We start from the raw sequence: 9,874 nt of genomic DNA on the forward strand, positions 1-9,874 counted from the left end.
GCTTGTGATCTCTGTTTGTCAAATAAATTAAAATCTTAAAAAAAAAATGTTCCCAAGTATCAAAATAGAAGTTAAGTAGTCCTTTAACAAAGGTGCAATAATTTTTATTTAAAGTGGAGTTAAAGTGACAAAATATGGTATGCTTGGTCTTTTCAGATGTATGATTATAGCAGAAAGGCCCATTGGTCCTTAAAAAGATCGGGACTATTGGTGATTGAAAACCTTACTTTTATTCACAATGAATAACAGTGGGTTGTCCTCCGTTTAAGCATACCGAAGACAGATGACCTAGTGCACAGAGGGCTGCATTTCATGGAGAGCAGCAGTGTAGGATGATAGAATTGCTGGCCTTTGTGTCCCTTCTGAGTGAGGACATGACTGAGGTTCTATTGGCCCATTAATGAAATCACTGTCGCAATGACTGTGGGGCCCTCCTCCCAGCAGCGGGCTTACAGACCAGTGCTTGCTTGCACATTGCTTAGAAAGATAGGCGATTAAATGGAATCTGCTCTTTGAAGCAAATTCCACCCCCCACCTCCCCCACCTTTTCAAAAGGATTGGAAGGTTATAATACATGATCATATGAGAATTAAAAGTAGGGTTTTCATACATGAGTTACTATGTAGGATCTGCAGGAGCTCTGATGAGAAGACATCAGTCTTGTTTTTAATATGATTAGGTTAGGAGGGAAAATAAGGTAAGTAACCAATGACACATAGGCATACTTCTCACTCTGTTCTTCCCGCCCTTTCTCCTTCCCTTCTTCCTCTGTCCCTTCATAGCTGTTTCCTGAGCCCTATAATGTGCTCGGAAGCATTCCAGTGGCATCCAGACAGCAATTTAACAAGACCATGTCCCTTGTTTGAAGGTCATATCTTGGGGAGGCCAAGAGCATGCTGATGAAGACGAAAAGCTGGGTGAGTTGAGAGGGAGAGAGTGTGTAGCTGGCTGGGAGCAACAAGGGCTCCTTGGTGCCGGAGGATCTTTGAGTTAAATCAAGGGGATGGGGAACCATCTTGTCAGATGATGGGGGAACAAAGTGCAATAGTCCTAGAAAGATGGGTTGGGAACCTGTTGAATTCCAGACTGAAGTGTTGAGTGGGAAGTGAGTACCCATTGACAAATTTTGAACAGAGTCATAAAAAAAAAAAAAACAAAAAAAAAAAAACCCAAAAAACCAAAAACAAAACAAAAACATTTTAGGAAAGTGGTTATGGCAATACTTACGGAGATAGTTTGAAGTGAGGAAAATGGAGGACGGGGTGGCCGCATAAAAGATGAGTGAAGTACTGGAGATGGTTGGTCATCAGGCCTGAACTTGTGGAGGCAGAGTAAGCGTGCTTGAAGGTTCAAAGCTATTGTCTATGGCATGTTGTGAGGTCTTGAAAATGTAAAACATTACGTTTTGATGCCCGTATTATGGGTGGTAGTCTGGCTCATCCTGTATTAAATCAATATGCTACATTCCAGACCCTGCGAGTATCTCTAGCCCCTCCAGCTACCACTCTTGACCAGCTGCTACCTACAGAGCCATCCTTGGGGATAAATAAATCCTTCTTCTTTGCAGAGTTTGTGCTGCAGCTTTGCTCTATGTTTTGGAAAAAGATTATACATTAAGGTTTCTGCCATTTAAAGACCTAATTAGCCCTTATTATAAATTACTTGCTGTTTTGTACTTTGCTCTTATCTTCTTTGCAATGGAAATTGTGGCCGTCAGCTCATTCCTGTGGCGTGAGGGAAAATAAGCACTTCTAAGTGTCTAGAGCTTTTCCTGTGGGAGGTGAGAGGTTAGCAAGGCTGGTGGGAGAACAAGCAGGAAGGGCCTCAGGACCACCAGACACCCCAGTGCTCGGGCAGCATGGCCCAGTTCCCTAGAGAGACACTGGGTACAAGAGCCATTATGTCTCTTACAGGAGCACTACTAGTTGTGCTTTTTCTTGTCTAGTTCCTTCCTTCTGTTCTTTCTTCCTCCTTCCGCTCCTCCTTCGTTCCTTGCCTTCTCCCTGTTCCCTCCCTTCCTTCCTTCTTTACGACACAACTGTGTCCTCGCCATGTTAGACATGCATAGAAATGCTCTGACCCAAATACCAGAACACACCAACTTAATGAGGCTCGGGTATCCGCAACAAAAATGACCAGACTCATTGCTGGTCTCTCTGCTTTCTTCTGGTTTGCTTTTCTTAAGGGTATGGGTTCCTAGAGCTCTCCATTACGTGTTTCAATAGATAAACCATGAACTCTTTTATTTACTCTCACAGTGGAACACAGACATCTTTTTTTTTTTTTTTAACCTCTCGCTCTCTGAATTTATTTAATGGCCAGCTGGCTGTGGAGGACTGAGTGAACCTAGACAAATAGGGTACAATTCTGAGGAGTTTTAAAAATAAATAAAATGTTACAAAAGACGCCAGGTAAGGGCAATGTGAATCTTATTTCATCAATGTATGATGTATTATTTGTTTCAGGGGTACAGGTCTATGATTCACCAGTCTTACACTACACACAGTGCTCACCACAACACATACCATCCCCAGTGTCCATCACCCGGCCACCCCATCCCTACCACCGCCCTCCACTCCAGCAACCCTGAGTTTGTTCCTGAGATTAAGGGTCTCTTATGGTTTGTCTCCCTCTGGTTTCTTCTTGTTTCATTTTTCCCTCCCTTGATCCTCTGTGTTGTTTCTCAAATTCCTCATATCAGTGAGATTATATAAGATTATATGAGATGATATGATAATCGTCTTTCGCTGGTTGACTTATTTTGCTTAGCATAATACCCTCTAGTTCCATCCATGACATTGCAAATGGCAAGATTTCTTTTTTTAAATGGCTACATAATATTTTGTGTGTGTGTGTGTGTGTGTGTGTATACACACATATACATATATATAAAATCACATCTTTATCCATTCATCTGTCTATGGACATCTATGGTCTTTCCCTAGTTTAGGCTATTGTGGACATTGCTGCTATAAACATTCAGGTGCACATGCCCCTTCGATGCCTACATTTCTATCTTTAGTGTAAATGCCCAGTAGTGCAAATGCTGGGTTGTAGGGTAGCTCTATTTTCAACTTTTTGAGGAACCTCCATGCTGTTTCCCAGAGTGGCTGTACCAGCTTGCATTCTCACCAACAGTGTAGGAGGGTTCCCCTTTCTCTGCATCCTCTCTAACACCTGTAATTTCTTGACTTGTTAATTTTAGCCATTCTGACTGGTGTGAGGTGGTATCTCACTGTGGTTTTGATTTGTATTTCCCTGATACAGAGTGATGTGGAACAGTTTTTCATGTGTCTGTTGGCCATCTGGATGTCTTCTTTGGAGAAATGTCTGTTCATGTCTTCTGCTCATTTCTTGATTGGTTTATTTGTTCTTTATTTGTCTCTCATTGAATTTGATAAGTTCTTTATAGATTTTGGATACGAGCCCTTGATCTGATATGTCATTTGTGAATATCTTCTCCCATTCTGTCAGTTGTCTTTTGGTTTTGCTGAATGTTTCTTTTGCTGTGCAAAAGCTTTTGATCTTGATGAAGTCCCAATAGTTCATTTTTGCCCTTGCTTCCCTTGCCTTTGGTGATGTTTCTCAGAAGAAGTTGCTGCAGCTGAGGTCGAAGAAGTTGCTGCCTGTGTTTTCCTCCAGGATTTTGTTGGATTCCTATTTTACATTTAGGTCTTTCATCCATTTTTGAGTCTATTTTTGTGTGTGGTATAAGGAAATGGTCCAGTTTCATTCTTCTGCATGTGGCTGTCCAATTTTCCCAACACCATTTGTTGAAGAGACTGTCTTTTTTTGCACTGGGCGTTCTTTCCTGCTTTGTCAAAGATTAGTTGACCATAGCATTGAGGGTCCATTTCTGGGCTCTCTATTCTTTTCCATTGATCTATGTGTCTATTTTTGTGCTGGTACCATACTGCCTTGGTGATTACAGCTTTGTAATAGAGTTTGAAGTCTGGAATTATGATACCACCCACTTTAGCTTTACTTCTCAACATTCCTCTGGCTATTTGGGGTCTTTTCTGGTTCTCTACAAGTTTTAGGATTATTTGTTCCATTGTCAGACATCTTTTGTCATGGACCCACTTCAGGAGAAAGATTTAGACCATGAGCACTCAATAAATGCATGTGTTTTTATCTGTTACATTATTATTACATAGGATACTACTTTAATACATATTTTTTTATTAATATATAATGTATTATTTGCTTCAGGGACACAGGTCTCTGAATCATTAGTCTTACATAATTCACAGCACTCACCATAGCACATACCCTCCCTAATGTCCATCACCCAGCCACCCCATCCCTCCTCCCCACCCCCAGCGACACTGTTTGTTTCCTGAGATTAAAAGTCTCATGTTTTGTCATATTTTAATATACCCAATATTTTAATACTATAACAAAATTTAATATAAAAACCCAATAATTTAAAATAGTATATTGTATAAGCTAGTGTACTACTTACATGCAGTAACATCACATGGCAAACTAGACCCTTAAATAGAGGTTTACTGTAAGAAATAGTGGATGTAAATCCATATTTTAAGTATTCTATTTGAAGACTGCAAAAAGTCAAACCTACATCATCTTAGAAGTTGCTTTTTCCCCAAAATGTGGCTGGCAAGCTCATCACAGGGAGAAGAGAAGTGACAACACTATCTTTCTCCTGCTGTTTGTTTCTACTTTGTGGTAAGTCCGTCCATAGTTTAGTTTCTTTGCAATACCTTTTTTTTTTAAGCGTGCAACAGGGTGAGAGGAGCAGAAGATGAGAGAGAATCTTAAGCAGGCTGCAGACCCAGCACCAGGCTTGATCTCACAACCCTGAGATCATGACCTGAGCCGAAATCAAGAGTTGGATGCTTAACTGACTGAGCCACCCAGGTGCCCCTCTTTGCAGTAACCTTTCAAGCCATTGTTCTTTTTGTGAGAATTAGTTTAGTTAAAATTTGATAGCATGTAAATCCACTTCCTTGAGCACCCATGCCCTGTGGTCCACCAGGGGCTGCTGAGAACTCCCAAATGAGTGTGTGTTCCTCCATCACCCACTCTGATTCTCCCATCCAAATATTAAGAACACTGTGGGGCACACATTACCCACCAATAGAGACCAAACAAGGGCATGAGTGTCAACCTAAATGTGAATATTAATAAAGCTTTATTTCTTTCTCATTTTATATAAATAGTAAACATGAATACAAGTTCTAATAATTTTCCTGTGCCATGTGTGTTGTCTCACTCATCTTTGAAGGCTTCTAATGGTCTTCAGCCCACATTGCTTTCTTGCACACGGTTCTGCTACATGCATATGCGAATTCACTTGTTCTAAGTGTATTTCATACATGGGTAGACATTTCCTAGATGACTTAGTCTCACAGGATTCTATTCCATCTTACAATAAAATTGTATTAGTTTTCTACATTTCATTTTTGGAACACACACATACACACACACCCCTTTTGTTCATTGGTGTTCCAATACTAGTCTACAATAGGTAATATTCAACTTCTACTTTCTAAAGTTGCCTTTTTGATGCTGATTGATTTCTTGAATGTCTCTGTTGTATAAAGACCACCAGTACCTATCTTTAATATATTTTTAACCTACGTTGAAATCGACATGCTTGGAGTTAGCATGTTTTTATTTCTTTCCAAGTGAAAGAATTTTGGTTAGTATCTATGAATATAAATTAGGTAAAGTATAGGGATTCTAGTCTCAGAGGTTCATAAAAATAAATAAATCAACTAAACAAATATGTACAACTACCTTTGATTTATCATTGCTTATGTAACAAATGTGGGTATAATGGAAACATTTATAGATTCAGATTTCACATGTTGTTCAACCTTGTAATCAGAAGAGGAAAAGAAATTTGGGATGGAAATACCACATTGACCTAGGTTTTTCAGAAGAACATGAACCTGATCTCTAAATAGGAACTCAGAAATTTAATGTCTGAGATAGATAAACTTCATATTAATAATTCAGAGCCAGAATGAAGTTGATTTGCTTGAGCATATTATCAAGGGCTTGAAAAAAAATCTTAATCTAAATGGATAGATGGAATGAACATTTACTATAGCTTTTGGTGAAAAGCAATAACTTAAGTTTTAGGGTTCTTTTCTTAATTCTGTTATTTCTTATGTAACTGAAAACAATTTTATTCATCAGTGATTTATTTTCCCACTTTCAGACTAAAAATGATAATTACATTTACAGGAGAAAATCCCATAGTCTCATATTTGACTGTTTTGCAACCTAGGAAGACGATCTGCCTATATATTGGTAGCTATCTTCAGACAAAAACAAGTAAAGTTGTAATATTAAGGAACAGTTTTATCAAATACTTGATTTCATATGCAATATAGAATTAAGATTTTATAATAAAGAAAAATGTTTTGTAAAATTAAAGAACCATAAAGAAATATCCTACATTCAGAATTTAGCATCAGTATTAGTTTTTAAATTTTTAGACTAAAACATCACAATTTTTTTTTAAGATTTTATTTATTTATTTGACAGACAGAGATCACAAGTAGGCAGAGAGGCAAGCAGAGAGAGAGAGAGAGAGAGAAGTGGAAGCAGGCTTCCTGCTGAGCAGAGAGCCGGATGCGGGGCTCGATCCCAAGACCTTGGGATCATGACCTGAGCTGAAGGCAGAGGCTTTAACCCACTGAGCCACCCTGGTGCCCCAACATCACAACTTCTTGATTACTCTGCTTTAGTTCTAAAGGTATTTCATAATATTTTCCTATCCATTAGGTAATGATTATTGAATGGTCTGTTACAAAGAATAAACATTTTAAACAGCTTTTCCTTAAATTAACATGACAGCTACTATAGTGCAATGTTGTTAATCTTTTCCTAAAAGCTAATGTTGCTGGTCGGTTGTTTACTAATAAATCAGAGAAAGCATTTCTTGTCATAACTTAGATAGAGATGGATGAATCATCAGTGTTTGTGGAGATAGAAGATACTACAGGAAAAGGAATGATGGTTTGCTTAAAAAAATGTATACACAGGGGTACCTGGGTGGCTCAGTGGGTTAAAGCCTCTTCCTTTGGCTCAGGTCATGATCCCAAGGTCTTGGGATCGAGCCCCGCATCCGGCTCTCTGGGTCCTGGGATTGAGCACCACATTGGGCTCGCTGCTCAGCAGGATGCCTGCTTCCCCCCTCTCCCTGCCTGCCTCTCTGCCTACTTGTGATCTCTGTCTGTCAAATAAATAAATAAAATCTTTAAAAAAAAATGTACACACACACACACACACACACACACACACACACACACTGCCATAAGTACTATATCTAAAGATAAGATTAGAGGAAATCACATATATAAAAACACTTTATAAACTATAAAGTAGCAATATACAGGTGGTTTTATAAATCTACTTGTCTTTGCATTTAGTTCTTATTGGATCTACTTGCTTCTCTGTTGTTTTCTTAAAAGTCAACCAGACTAGAATACTTGTTGGTAGTGTTGCAATTTTGTGTTTAGTATCCTTCAAATCACATTTCAGGCCCTTATGTCCATTGCTTCTGGAGATTTGTTTATTTAAAATTTTGGTACAGGCCTATCTTCAGTTTCCTGAAGATTTCTTTGATCTCAGTTTTGAAAAAATGTTATTATGCTTAGGCTGATAATTTGGTATTGCAGACTACTAGGAAGTCAGATAATATGTGCCTTTAGGCTCATGACTTTGTTTATTTCTGTATTCCTCTCAGGGCTTTGTGGCAATAGATGGTGAACAAACATTTAATGACTGGGTGAGTGAATGAAATAAAGAAAAAAAAATAGGCAATTTTGGAGGGTTGAGTTATGAAATGTCACCACATATCTAAACTCTGGTTTGCCTTTGGCAGCAACACCTGAGTTCTTGATGGTGGGTGATGTCAGTGCTAAAGATACAGTATTTTCATCATATCAGCTGAATTTTGTGCCACGTTTTGCTTTGGTTTTAGTATTTCAGCTATTTTTTACTCAACACACACACAAAAAGAAATTTGAAAGGCTAGTTAAAACAGGAAAACACGTCCAGAAGGCCATACGTAGTTCTGTTTCTCTTGGAAAAGGAGTTGATCTTTGAATCAGGCTTCTAGAGTTATTAGTTGGAAAAGTTTTGGCCTGCTAATTACATAATAAGCTGGTGCCTTCCCAAGTTATTAACTTTTTAGAATCATTTGCAAAACTGCCTTTATTGGGTTTCATAAAATGTTAATGTTAGTTATGAACTATTCAAAACCTCCAGGAATTTCTATATCTCTCTGGCGTTTAAGTATCTAGAAGATTTAAAAGTAAACATATTGAGCAGAATGAAATACCCCAAATTAAATATTTCCATCACTTCAAGGTATGTTGTCATCAGCATTAACGTATGACCAGTCGTTTTGACATGATTAGGTAATTGACAAAATTGGATTATAAGAACAGGGTTTTTTGTATCTTGTTTTACTTTTTTTTTTTTTAGCAGAACTGTATAAACTAGTTTAAGAAATAACACTGTTCTTGATGCAGAGTAATTGATCCAAATTTATCAGTGAGAAAGTCATAACAACTAGAAACATTTAAGAGGTTTTTTTTTTTTTAAGGTTTTATTTGATAGAGAATGTGCATCTAGGAGAGGGTCTCTGTGGGGAGGGCCAGAGGGTGAGAAAGAAGCAGACCTTCGGCTGAGCAGTGAGCCTGACTCTGGGCTGGATACCAGGACCCAGAGACCATGACTAGAGCTGAAGGCAGCTGCTTAACTGACTGAGCACTGAGGCACTCACATTAGAGGGGTTTTAAAATACATTTGAAAACGTTTGGCTTTCAGCAACAAAGCCTTGGGTGATCCAGGTGAGCTGGCGGGCTTGAGTCTTCTCCCTCCCATTCCCTGACTTGGGAACCTGTAAGGTGTGTGTGGGGGGGGATGGGGTGCAGTTAGGTTGAAGGTAAAATTTCTTTTAATTAATTAATTAATTAATTAATTAAAAAGATTTTGTTTATGTATTAGAAAGAGGGAGAGAACAAACGGAGTGAGAAGAAGAAGCAGACTCCCTGCTGAGCAAGGAGCCCAATGTGGGGCTCCGATCCCAAGACGCTGAGATCATGACCCTAGCTGAAGGCAGATGCTTAACTGATTGAGCCACCCAGGAGTCCTAAAGTTTCTTTTTTTTTAATTAATTAATTAATTAATTAATTTTTTATAGACATATATTTTTATCCCCAGGGGTACAGGTCTGTGAATCACCAGGTTGACACACTTCACAGCACTCACCAAAGCACATACCCTCCCCAATGTCCATAATCCCACCCTCTTCTCCCAAACCCCCTCCCCCCAACAACCCTCAGTTTGTTTTGTGAGATTAAGAGTCACTTATGGTTTGTCTCCCTCCCAATCCCATCTTCTTTCATTTATTCTTCTGGTACCCACTTAAGCCCCCATGTTGCATCACCACTTCCTCATTTCAGGGAGATCATATGATAGTTGTCTTTCTCTGCTTGACTTATTTCGCCTAAAGTTTCTTTTTAGATCCCAAATGATCCATTCCCTAGGGTATTTCCCCCCTCCTTTAAAAAATTTCTGGTCTAAAGTTTTTGAGGGTTGAAGAGGAGAATTTGTTAGGAGCGCTAGGATGTCATGCTACAAAAATGCTGCAGTGGGCAAGAGGAGGGACAGTGGGAACACAGCATTATTGGTGGTTAGTGGTGGGAGGAAACCAGTTTGAACGTGAGTGATCTTGGGAGCTGCTAGCAGTAGCGCTGTTTGTCAAGTAACTCATTTTGTACCACCAGAAGAAAACATCTCACTGCAATTCCTTGCATTTTTCCCCACACTTGATTTCCTTTCTCCTTTTGTGATTTCTGCTGATGCTCCTGCCCTACCCCCTACCCCC

This window comes from Mustela nigripes, chromosome 3 (genome assembly GCF_022355385.1).
Source record: "Mustela nigripes isolate SB6536 chromosome 3, MUSNIG.SB6536, whole genome shotgun sequence".
NCBI lineage: Eukaryota > Metazoa > Chordata > Mammalia > Carnivora > Mustelidae > Mustela > Mustela nigripes.